Below are 12,942 nucleotides of genomic sequence, written 5' to 3' on the forward strand. Positions count from 1 at the left end.
AATGTACCTACCTATATAGTTTCAGTTTAAAAAATTTGGCTCTCAAAAGAAATTTCAATCATTGTACTGTTGATATTTGGCTCTGTTGACTAATGAGTTTGCTGACCACTGGGCGAGGGCCATAGTGTGGCTTTTGTAATGCAAGAAGCCAATTTTTTTCAACAGGAAAGAGTTGGATTCTAATAGAAGCTCAAACCCAGACAAAAAGAAAACCCAAATCCGGTCCCGGTGAGCCAAGTGAAGACCACATCAGAACTGCACGGTGAGACCAGCGTTTCTGGAGCGCCAACGGTGCCTGGCACGTCATCTGGAGCCACAGGGACAGGGTAGCTGAGTTTTTACGATCAATTGTATCGATCCAGGAAAACGGAAACCAAAATAACTCTGTGAGGTAAGAGGCCTGGCGGAAAGGGCCGGGCTTCCTGGGGCACAGTGGGGGTGAGGGGAGGGTGTTAGGGTTCTCAGGCCTGGATCTGAGGAAGGGGGTGGAGGTGGGCATGGATGGGTGTCCTCCCCTGCCCCCTTGGGCCAGTGAGTGACTCAGTTAGGGTCCAGGCGTTCATCATGTAAATCTTAGTGTGAGTCAGGCCCAGCAGCCTGGCCTGCCCGGGTATCCAGACCCCTGAGGGCCAAACCCACACCCTGGGGTGTTCAGGAAGCCACCTTCCAGAGAATTCCACTGGGTTCTCATGTTCCTCACCCAACTATGGATACGCCCATTGACCAGGAAGCGTAGGCCACTCAGATGTGGTCCGTGACATGGTCCCTAAGCTTGGGCCGAGGGCTTCAGTCCCAGGCCTACCTGATGGCCTTGTCTCTCCAGGAATCAGCTGAGGCTGTGACAGGGAACAAGGACAGGCCCCGGGGACAAGGAAGGAGCCAGCAGGCAGCAGCAGGAGGGAGGGTGGGAGATGACTTGAGGCGGGGCCGGAGCAGAGGGAAGTGGCAGGCCACAGGGAGGGGCTGGCGACAGCGCAGCCGGGCAGGGACCAGGGGAGAACATTCAGAACTCCTAGTCCTTCGCCAGAAGTTAACAAAAGTCATTGTTACAGTCACGGACATAGATCCTTATCTTCTAAATGGTATATTTTGGCGTGAGCGTGTTTATGCTCTTTGATGCTGGAAGAGGGGAGGCGGGGTCACGTGACCAGGCTGGGCACACTTTCACCCAGAACGGGCGTGGGGAAAGGGTTCCGAGGGAGGCCAGGCCCTGACAGGGGCTGCGGGTCCCACACTCCCCTTTTCACCCTCTGCCCGAGATGCCTAGTTTCCTGCCCAAGCCCCGCACCAAAGGGCATAGACAGTGGGCAGTGATGGGCAGGGCCTGAGGGCAAACGGAACAGTGGGGTCCAGGCCCCAGCCACCAGCCCTTGCCGTGGTCACTGGGGTCAGCCGGATACAGGCCCACATGCTGGCTGTGCCACATTTTGTACACGTGTCCTTGACAAGTTGTCGTTTTTTATTATTATTAATTATGTTTTTGTTAATCCTCACCCGAGGATATTTTCCCATTGATTTTTTTATTGATTTCGGAGAGGAAGGGAGAGGGAGAGAGAGAAACATCAATGATGAGAGAGAATCACTGATCGGCTGCCTCCTGCAAGCCCCCAACTGGGGATCGAGCCCACAACCCGGGCATGTGCCCTTGACTGGATTCAAACCCAAGACCCTTCAGTCCACAGGCTGACACTCTATCCACTGAGCCAAACAGGCTAGGGCTCCACTGGTTTTTAGAGAGAGTGAAAGGGAGGGGGGAGAGAGAGAAAAACATTGATGTGAGAGAGACACGTCAATTGGTTGTGCCCTAACCAGGGCTGGGAATCAGACCTGCAACTAACTGAGTCACGTGCCCTTGACGGGAATCGAGCCCGGGACCCTTCAGTCCGCAGGCTGACGCTCTACCCACTGAGCCTTGGCAAGTCCTTTCATCCTAAGGCCCTCATCTGGGAAACGGGCGTGCTTTAAGGGTTGTTTGGAGGATTACATAAGACCTTGCACGCGAAGCACTCAGCACAGTCCGGCCAAAGAGCGAGTTCCGAGTAAGTGTTACCATTACGATTATTTTCATCATCATTACTGCCGGCGTGACCACCTTCCAATCTACTGTTGACACAGGATTTCACTGCCCGAGTGCGCATTTGTGTTGATGATTTGCGTTGGCACCAAGCAGTCCTTTTTAATTGCTGCTGGCTAACAAGAAAAGAGCAGAGGCGGATTTAATGCGTAAATGATGTGGCGAAGCCAAGAGGAGGCCAAGTGATGTAACAGCCCACAGTGCAAACAGAAGTATTGCAGTCATTCAGAGAGAGAAAAGTAGTGGGAGAACTGAGTCACCCCCAGCACAGACATGGCAGCGCCCACCGGCCTGTCCCATTCACCAGGGGGCCTGCTCTCATTGGTCAGCCCCATGTCTCCGTATGCAGCAATTTGGTCTCCGAGAAACAGCATCATCCTTCCCATTGAGCTAATGTTTAATGAATTGTGTTGGGTTTGTAGTTTTGTTTATCTTTATTGTGTAAATTTCTCTAGAAAGTAGTGCTAAGTAAAAAAAAACAAAACAAAACAAAATAAAAACCCAGCCTGACTGGCGGGGCTCAATGGTTGAGCATCAATCTATGAACCAGAAGGTCACGGTTCAATTCCCAGTCAGGGCATGCATATGCTTGGGTTGCGGGCCCAAACCCTGGTGTGGGGCATGCAGGAGGCAGCTGATAAATGATGTAATATATATAAAAATGTAGAGGGCTAGGGCCAATGAAAATATATTTTAAAACAAACAAACAAAAACCCAGCCCTACCCAGTTTGCTCAGTGGTTAGAGCGTCGGCCTGCGGACTGAGGGGTACAGGTTTGATTTCGGCCAAGGGCACGTGCCTTGGTTGCAGGCTCAATCCCGGGGCCGTGGAGGAGGCAACCAAACGATATGAGCCTCACATCGATGTTTCTCTCTCTGTCTTTCCCCATCCCTTTGACTCTCTCTGAAAATCAATGGAAAAGTTATCCTTGGGTGAGGATCAACAAACAAACAAAAACCCAAATTATAATGTGCCACCTTTTGATAAAAAAGGGAAAAACTATAGGAATAGAGAGGTAGCCCTGCCCGCGTGGCTCAGGGGTTGAGCGTGGACCTATGAACCAGGAGGTCACGGTTCGATTCCCAGTCAGGGCACATGCCCGGGTTGCAGGCTCCATCCCCAATGTGGGGCGTGCAGGAGGCAGCCAATCCATGATTCTCTCTCATCACTGATGTTTCTGTCTCACTCTCCTCCTTTTTTCCTCTCTGAAATCAATAAAGATATTAAAAAAAAAGAACAGAGAGGTAAATGTGTGCATATATATAATTTTTTTCTTTTTTGCAGAAAGGAACACTGGAAAGATCAATCAGATGGAATGAAAATTGGTACTCAAGTGTGGAGGGGGATTGCACAGAAGGAGCAGAGGTAGGAGCAAGATTGCTTTCTGTGTGTTTTCCGGTCGTTTTGACCTTTGAATCATTTTGGATGGAGGGTTGCATGAGAGCGAAAGGAGGACTGTGTACCTAACATAACAGAATCACTTACCTCCGTCAGCCTCGGGCGGGGGGCTGGGAGGGGAAGGGGTTGCTTCCCAGGAGAGCATCTTCCTAGAATACTATCCGGAAAGTATTTCTTCTCCCTAAAACGGAGAAGGTCAGGAAGGCCAGTCCTGCCGAGACTCTGTGAGCAGAAACTCAGCGAGCACAGTGGTGTGGCCGACACTGGGAGACAGTACAGCCACTGGTCCCCATGGAGCCAGACTGCCAGGCCCCTTAGAAAGCACTGCCCGCCGGTGTGTCTGCCATGGGTGCTGGAGCCTCCAGCCCCAAGCAGGCAGCAGGCGGTGAGGTGGCAGCTGCCAGCAAGGCCCTGCCCGCCTCCATCCTCCTGGTTCACGCGCCCCAGCCGGCGGCCCACATCTTCTGCAAATCATGAGGTGAACAAGTTGGGGAACACAGCCGCAGAGGACGGTGCTGACCTCTGACCTTAGACGCAAGAGGTCAGAGGAGCGGGCAGCTGACAAAATAGGGACCAGGCACCGCGCTCTGAGCCCAGACAGCAGTGCAGGGAGGCTGGCAGGGCTATCGAGGAACAATAATAACCTAAGAGCACCAAGCAGGCGAGGCAGTGAGGGCAGAGATTTCATCCATGAAAGCCTGGGTGTAGGCCAACGAGGGAGAGCTGGAAAGGCCTTCTGCCTTGGACGGAAGGGGGGGGGGGGGGGGGGGTTACTTGATCACAGCGGCCATTGCCACAGGCCAGGCGCTGTGCTGAGCCTTTACAGCAGTGGTTCTCAACCTTCTGGCCCTTTAAATGCAATTCCTCATGTTGTGACCCAACCATAAAATTATTTTCTTTGCTACTTCATAACTGTAATGTTGCTGCTGTTATGAATCATAATGTAAATATCTGATATGCAGGATGGTCTTAGGCGACCCCTGTGAAAGGGTCATTCGACCACCAAAGGGGTCGCGACCCACAGGTTAAGAACCGCTGTTTTACAGGCATCGAATGATGAGCTGTACCCCATGTGGCAGATGAGGAAACTGAGGCCCCAGAGGGTTACATAGTTTACACAGCGGGCATTCAAGCGACTTTCAGAGCTGGGATTGGCCCCAGGGCTGGGCTGGGAACCCGCACGCTGGACCACCGCCCACGGGGTTTGTGGCCTGGACCACAAATTATAGAAATATCAACCAGGCCTACTGGGAAGTTGCAGGTGACCAGCCTTTTCCAAGAAAGCGTCAAATGTTCATCAGAGCAGAGCCACCCACATCACATTTTCCTAAGGAGACAGTGGGGCTGATTCAGCCACCGTTCTCTCCCTCTTCTGGAGGCAGAAAGCTTTCTTTCCATTCTCACTCCCCAGGTCCAGGTCTTACAAATTCCCAGCAAGCTCTCTAGACCTCAGCTTCTTCATCTGCAAAATGGGGGTAAGAGTAGTGCCTGCCTCAATGTTGTGAGGAGACACAAAGGAGGCCATTCGTATAAAGCACCCAGCACAGTGCCTGAGATGGAATGAGTGCGCGCTGTTAACCCAAAGCTTCCCCGATTGCCAGGTTTCCTACTACAGCTGCCCACGTGGGTGTGGTAGAGGGAGAAGCACATACGCGCCCAAGCAGTTGGGCAGTAGAACCTCAGGCTGGCCGGCCAATTCGCAGCCTATGGAGGCCCCAGCTTCCCAGGGCAATGGGTGGCACCCCGTCCTTCCCAGGCCTGCTCAGGAGCCCACAAGCCCATTTCCGGGATCAGGAAAGTCACTGTTTCTCCAAGCCGGCCCCCCACCCAGCATGGAGCAGGAGAGGGTCACTAGCAGGGCCTCCTGCGGAGGGCTGTACCCCTATATGTCTCCTCCCCCAGCAGTCACAGGGGCCTTTAAAAAAGGTAAATGAGTGCCCGGCCGACGTGGCTCAGTGGTTGAGCATCACCCTGTGGACCAGGAGGTCGTGGTTCGATTCCCGGTCAAGGGCACATGCCCCGGTTGCTGGCTCGATCCTCCGTGGGGGGCGTGCAGGAGGCAGCCGATCGATGATTCTCTCTCATCATTGATGTTTCTATCTCTCTCTCCCTCTCCCTTCCTCTCTGAAATCAATAAAAATATATTTTAAAAATATTTTTTTCTTTAAAAAAAAGATAAATTAGTGAAATTCTCCAAAAACTGTCCACTGCTCTGAGAATTTCATTCACCGTCCTGACCGGGCTGCCACCTGCTCCAGGATCTCGTCCTTGCCTACCCCTCTCATCCCGTCTCTCCCCACCCTCGCCCTCCCACACGCTTGGAGAAGTGTCTGCTCTCCAAGTGCCCAAGTGCATGCGCTCATGTCCCAGGCCTGTGTCCTCTCGTCCCAGGCCCGTGTCCTCTCATCCCAGGCCCGTGTCCTCACGTCCCAGGCCCGTGTCCTCACGTCCCAGGCCCGTGTCCTCTCGTCCCAGGCCCGTGTCCTCTCGTCCCAGGCCCGTGTCCTCACGTCCCAGGCCTACGTCCCAGGCCTGCCTGGGAAGCCCTCTCGTCACACCTCAACTATCACTTCCTCCCAGGCACCCTCCCTGGCCACCCGAGGGACTGTCCCAGGCATAACCACATCACCCTCTTTATGATTTCTTCCCAGAGCACTTCCGATGACCTGAGCTCCTCTGATGAACGGGCTTATGGTGCTGTCGTCCGCCTCCCTCACCACCACGCGAGCCCTGGAGGAGGTCCTGCACGCGGCGAGCTCTCTGTCAGTGTCTGAGGAGTGAGTGAGTGAGCGAGTGAGTGAAATGCCTGGTGCACAGCCCACCCTCCACAGAGGTTTTTATTGTCACACATAACATATCCCCATCCCAACCCCTCTTCTTTTTTTTTAAAGATATTTTTATTGATATCAAAGAGGAAGGGGGAGGGAGTGAGAGATAGAAACATCAATGATGAGAGAGAATCATGGATCGGCTGCCTCCTGCACTCCCCCCACTGGGGATTGAGCCTGCAGCCCGGGCATGTGCCCTTCACCGGAATCGAACCCGGGACCCTTCAGTCCGCAGGTCGATGCTCTATCCACTGAGCCAAACCAGCTTGGGCCCAAGCCCTCTTCTTGCTTCTAAGCCTCCCTCAGGCTCCTGGAACTTCGGTGGAGGTCTCCTTCAGCTAAAAAGCACTCCACTGTCCGTAAGAGGCCCTCACTGTTTGCCACCCACAGTTCCCTCACCTGGCATGTCTGGCACCCTCTCTGCCAAAGGCAGCCCCTTAGGCACTAGCAGTGCTGGCGCCTTTCATGTGCAGGTTGCACGGGGCGGACTGCTCCCCAGGTGTACGCACCGTGCCCCACTGAGCCAGGGCACCGCCCGCCTCCGGGAATTGGCTGGCTTTCCCCCCAGCAATGTTTGTTTTAGGGATTAAAGTTAGAGTGGCGGAGCCTGTCATTTCCAGAATCATTCCTTCCTTCCCTGGCGGCCAGCAGTTCGTTTGTTATTTTATTTTCCCAAGACCCTGATCACAGCGTCCCAGACAAGTTGGTTGATAGCATCATCCAACAGAAAAACTCTCCGATGCTTGCTTAGCCATGGCCAGACTCGCTGGCTTCACGGGGGAGGCCTGGACCCAGAGTGGCACCCCTTTCGAGCCTTTTTCGGGTCAGCCTTGAGGCCCACCGTCATTTTCTCCCATTTCTCTTTTCTTTTCTTTAAAAATATATTTTATTGATTTTTTACAGAGAGTTAGGGAGAGAGATAGAGAGCTAGAAACATCGATGAGAGAGAAACATCAATCAGCTGCCTCCTGTACATCTCCTACTGGGGATGTGCCCACAACCCAGGTATATGCCCTTGACCAGAATCGAACCTGGGACCCTTCAGTCCGCAGGCCGATGCTCCATCCACTGAGCCACACCAGTTAGGGGTCTCTTTTCTTTTTAAGTAGTGAAGTAACCCCCACCCAGACACACCGCCTTTATCTGGCACAGTGCAGAAATGGGCTGCCCTGGCCGGTTTGGCTCAGTGGATAGAACGTCAGCCTATGGACCAAAGGGTCTCAGGTTCGATTCCAGTCAAGGGCACGCACCTTGGTTGCAGGCTCCTTCCCAGCCCGGGCCCTGGTAGGGGCGCCAGTAGGAGGCAACCAATCGATGTGTTTCTCTCATAGTGATGTTTCTCTCTGTCTTTCCCTCTCTCTTCCACCCTCCCTAAAAATCATTGGAGAAATATCCTCGGGTGAGGATTAACAAAACAAAACAAAAAGAAACTTAACTCTAGAAGGAAAAAAAAAAAAAAAGAAACGGGCTACCTCATGTTAGTAAATTTTCAAAATAATGTCTTCCAGGCACCAACACTTGGAACAAATAAATTTTAAAAACAGCTTTGTTGAGGTGTGATTGACACACTGTAAACGGAGCATGTTTACAGTGTGCAGTTTGATCTGTGTTGACGTTCCCATACGCCCGTGAAACCATCCCCACCGTCTAGATAATGAACATATCCATCATTCCCAAGAGGTTCCTTCCGCCCCGCGGCCCCCTCCCCGGCAGCCACCGATCTGCCTTCCAAAGGCACATTCGATGCCGAGCTGCCTCACCCACTTCCCCACCCTGTAAACAGGGGGATCAGCCCGATTGTTCCCGTCCTGGTTCTACATGATCATTAACGTTACTGAAAGCCGTGTCCTCAGATGTCAGGGAGAGACGCAGACTGCTTGCCGTGCGCACTAAATGGCCCCATTGTTGCACTGCCGTGCCTGGCAGGTTGGGGTTTCGGAGTTTCTCCCTCGCTGCCAGCTGCCTCGGTGCACAGTTCCCAGCAGACCACTCCTGGGGCCTCGCAGGCTGCACACCATCACCTCCTCCCCGCCATTCCCATTCCTCACTCCCCACCAGTGGTCCTCAGCCAGGGGCACTTTTGCCCCACAGGGCACTTTTGGCAATGCCTGGGGACATTTTTGGTTGTCCTAATGGCGGTGGGAGTGCCGCTGGCACCTATCAAGTGTTGAGAGACGGGGGTGTTGCTAAACATGCGACGCGCACAGGACAGCCCCGTGAAAAACAGGGATCCAGCCCAAGAAGTTAATGTGCTGAGGTTGAGAAACCCCTTCCAGATGCCAGAACTAACTGGGAAGGGAACAAGAAGTCAGGACAATTGACGGCTGTACTTTTCTGGATCAAGAGGGAGAAGGAGCCCTGGCTGGTTTGGCTCAATGGATAGAGCGTCGACCTATGGACTGAAGGGTCCCGGGATCGATTCCGGTCAAGGGCACATGCCTGGGTGGCGGGCTCGATCCCCAGTAAGGGACGTGCAGGAGGCAACCGATCCATGATTCTCTCTCATCATTGATGTTTCTCTCTACCTCCCTCTCCCTCTCTCTGAAATCAATAAAATATATTTTTTAAAAAGGGAGAGGGAAAGGCAGAGGTTTATTGGAGCTGCAAGGCCTCATGGTAGGACAGAGTCAGGAAGACCTTAGCTGTCTCAGCTACCTCCTTCCAGGCGTGGGCGCTGGCTTCCAAGGAGAAGCTCTAAGGGTCTCAGCTTGAAGCACCAGGGCCCAGCACTCAGTAGGCGCTCAATGAATGTCTCTCTGTCTGATTGCACCCAACATACCTACTAGGTGCTCAGTCCTGGGTAGCAGTGGCTAGAGTCTAGCCCAGGGGTGGGCAAACTTTTTGACTCGAGGGCCACAATGGGTTCTTAAACTGGACCGGAGGGCCGGAACAAAAGCATGGATGGAGTGTTTGTGTGAACTAATATAAATTCAAAGTAAACATCATTACATAAAAGGGTACAGTCTTTTAATTTTTAGTTTTATTCATTTCAAACGGGCCGGATCCGGCCCGCGGGCCGTAGTTTGCCCATGGTTGGGCTAGACGTTGAAGGCAAGGCAGGAGACACAGAAGGGAGCCATTAAAACCGACCAGTGAGTGTAGGACTTGGCAGAACCAGCTGAGGAAAGATCAGTGCAGACCCACCCCAGTAACTGGGAAAATGAGGGCTGGCCATGACGGGATCCTGTCCCAGCGGCCCAGCCATTTCACCACCAGATCACTTCTGGCTCCTCCCCCCACCCACAGGCACCCTTTTTGCTTGTCTTATAAAGGAGACTTTCTCAAAGTGGTTTAGCCAGAACGGGCAGGGCCCTGCCCCAGGTTGGGGTAGGAGGAGCCTGGCGGTTGCCCAGCAGCGCTCAGGAGGGACTCCAGGTGTCTGCAGCTGGATGGTGAAGTATGGGCATGCTTTATTCCCCTCTGCATGACTTCCAGGTTTTGTTACTTGATTATACTGTAGACCAGCGGTCGCCAACCTTTCGGACCTCACGGACCACCGGTTGGCGACCACTGCTGTAGACGCTCCTGAAAATGCATGTAGGCAAGAAGAAAGCTCACAAATCCCACCCTTTCAGAGAAAACAATTTTGTTGTGTGGCCTTCTATTCAAGTATGAAGGTGGCGTAGACGTTTTTTAAAAATATTTTTTTTTATTGATTTCAGAGAGGAAGGGAGAGGGAGAGAGAGATGGAAACATCAATGGATGAGAATCATCGATCGGCTGCCTCCTGCACGCCCCCTACCGGGGATCGAGTGCAATGTTGGCATGTGTCCTGACTGGGATTCGAACCGTGACCTTCTGGTTCATAGGTCGACGCTTAACCACTGAGCACACTGGCTGGCAGTGTAGACATTTTTAGGAAAACCAGGTGTGGGTGCTGCAGTCGAAGGCTTGAGGTGCCTGAGAGTGAGGAGGAGGCTTTGAGAGAAGGGACCCCCGAGAGCACACCACGGGGACACTGGGAGTGCCCCTGGTGAGTGTGACTGGGTGGATTTAACTGGGGGGTTGCTCTACGGAGCCTCCCAGATTAGCCCCAAATCCAGAGAAAAAGAGGCCTTGCTGGCTGGGTACTTCTCTCCCAGGTCTCTGCTGGAAAGGTGAGAACCCCAGTTACAGCCCTCTTCCCTTGGGCCTTAACCATCATGTCCTGCTTCCCCCCACAGGTGGACATCCCTCCTGTTCGCCAGGCTTCTGTCACATGGTGCCCCAACCTATTGACTGCTGTGTTGAACTGATCCAGTGGGATCCACAGGTCAGTACAGCTCCTACGGCCCCAAGTCCGGACTCCTGGGCTCTAGGGGAGTTAACTTCCTAGGGCAAGCATGTCAAACTCAAAGGCTAACACGGGCCAAATAAACGAGGCATGAGGCCCGCTGGCCGAGAGTTTGACATGTTTGTCCTGGGGCCTTAGGGCCTCTGATATGGATACCGAGAGAACAATACCTGCCCACGGGACTTGCTCCCTTGAGATCAAAGACCTCGCTGGCTAGCAGTCAGCAACTGAAGCAAGCTGGACTCCCTCCAGAGGGGTCTCAAGGAGAGTGGCTGTAGCAACAGAATCCTGGTACATGACAACCGCATGGGAAACCCTGGGTGAAGCCAGGGCAGGTGCTCACTTGCTCAGTCCTAGCCTCTCCCCTCCTTCCAGCGATGCACCTCTGAGCAGCACAGTTCCAGGAGTTCAGCTCTAAGTGCCAGAGGCAGGCTTGGAGGGCCAGGCTTGGAGGAACCGGCAAGTTCAGTGCCGCCTCTTCCTTCACCCCAGACCACCGAGGCTCCCCTGGGACCAGCCTCCCGGATGGGTGGGGGGCCTAGAGGCAGCCAGTGTTGCTATCTCTCTGGCTTGACCTCTCTTCTAGGTCTGAGGACAAGAGGGAAGGGGACTGGGAGACTCCAAGGCTAGATGGGGCCAGCTCTGTCCCAGTTTCCCCTCAATGGGGTTCCCTTGCTCAGACTAAGGAAGAACCGTGACTCACTTCCTGCCTCGCTGGGTCTGACTGCAGAAGTATTGTTTCTACCAACAGTGGCTGCTGCTGAGGGGACTACCCCAGTGTGGCCCCCACAGCCAGTCCCTTGTTGGGGAAAGTTCCCACTCCCAGTCTTCTCCCCCAGATAAGTTATCGGAACCCCTCATTCTTCCCCAGGTTTCCGGGTTTTGCAGCATTTGTAAGGATGCCTGTATGATACCTTATCCTATTAACTGAATATTACTCCATTTTATTTTTTAAAATTAATTAATTAATTTATTTATTTATTTAATTTATTTTTGGTATTCCTCACCCGAGGATATTTTCCCATTGATTTTTAGAGAAAGAAGAGAAGGACAAAGACAGAGAGAGAAGCCCCAATGTGAGAGAGACACATTGATTGGTTGCCTCCCGCATGCGCCCCCGACCAGGGCCAGAGATCAAGCCTACAACCGAGGTACGTGCCCTTGACCAGAATCGAACCTGGGACCCTTCAGCCCGGCTAGGGCTAGTATCTCCATTTCAGAGGGGGTAAATTGAGGCTTAGTTACTGTGTGTCTAAGGTGGTGTAAAATAGTACCACAGAGATTTGAACCCAGGTTTGCTGACTGGCGTGTCACAGAATGAGTCCTTAGGGATGTCATCTAACCTCTCTGGCCCGATTTTGCCCTGTGTAAAATGTAGTGATGCACAAAAGGTACCTAAAGGAGCCCAGCCAGTGTTGCTCAGTGGTTGAGTGTCGACCTATGAGCCAGGAGGTCAAGGTTTGATTCCTGGTCAGAGCGCATGCCTGGGTTGTGGGCTCCATCCCCTTTGGGGAAGGGGGGGCGATCAATGATTCTCTCTCATCATCTGTGTTTCTATCCTTCTCCCTTTCTCTCTCTGAAATCAATAAAAACATATTTTTTAAAAAGGTACCTAAAGGAAAATGTAGTCACTACATCGACCTCATAGGGCTTGCAGTGAGGAAGAAGCGAGTTACAGGGGAAGAGCTGAGAAGAGCAGTCGGCTCCCGGCAAACACTGGGCCGTGTTCGTTTCTGTCCTTCTCCCCAAACCCGTGCTGAGGAGGCCACTGGACAGCACTGTGCTGCCAGGTTATCTCTGGGTGAACAGGAAGGGATGGGCAGAGGCTGCTCTGCGACCTTGGACTAACCTCGCCCGGGGAGCTCTTGGCCACATGTCCCCTCTTTTCTCTCGCAGCTCAAGCAGGGGCGGCCTCGCCAAGTAGCACAGACGTTTTCTAGGGCAGGGACCCAGGGAGGGGGCCGAGTTGGCTGGTACATTGCAAGTCCCAGGCTGCGGGCTCTGCTAGGCACCGCGGCCTGCTAGCTCGGGAACTGGGACAAATTATTTAAACTTTGTACGCCTCAGTTTCCTTATCTGTAAAATGGGATTAGTGTCAGCTTGAAGGGATTATGTGGGTTAAATAATGTACATAAGAGGGAGATAATGTAAAGTGCCTGGCCCGGTGCCCCGTCGGGCGGTTACATGAGAAGGCGGTGGGCTTCTCCTTCTGCTTCCCCACCTGTCTGTGCAGATAACAGGTTCAGGCCAGGTCTCGGCTCCCGGGACAGTGGGTCCGCGGTTTGCCGCCTGCTGTGCGGTCCGATCACAGGTGGGTGCCCCCGATCCGTCGTCCAGGGCATTTACCCGGTCAGGCTCAAACTCGCGGC

General features: G+C 53.2%; 1 long non-coding RNA gene across 1 annotated transcript; it reads left to right on the forward strand.

The window, feature by feature from the left end:
- Positions 1-290: 290 nt before the first annotated feature.
- LOC138998373 (uncharacterized) lies at positions 291-6,198 on the forward strand. Its single transcript, XR_011469145.1, has 3 exons — positions 291-391; positions 3,359-3,439; positions 6,124-6,198. It is a non-coding gene; the product is annotated as an uncharacterized lncRNA (long non-coding RNA).
- Positions 6,199-12,942: the final 6,744 nt, after the last annotated feature.

This window comes from Myotis yumanensis, unplaced genomic scaffold (assembly GCF_028538775.1).
Source record: "Myotis yumanensis isolate MYYU_CA2020_CCGP unplaced genomic scaffold, mMyoYum1.0.hap1 SCAF_20, whole genome shotgun sequence".
Classification (NCBI taxonomy): Eukaryota; Metazoa; Chordata; class Mammalia; order Chiroptera; family Vespertilionidae; genus Myotis; species Myotis yumanensis.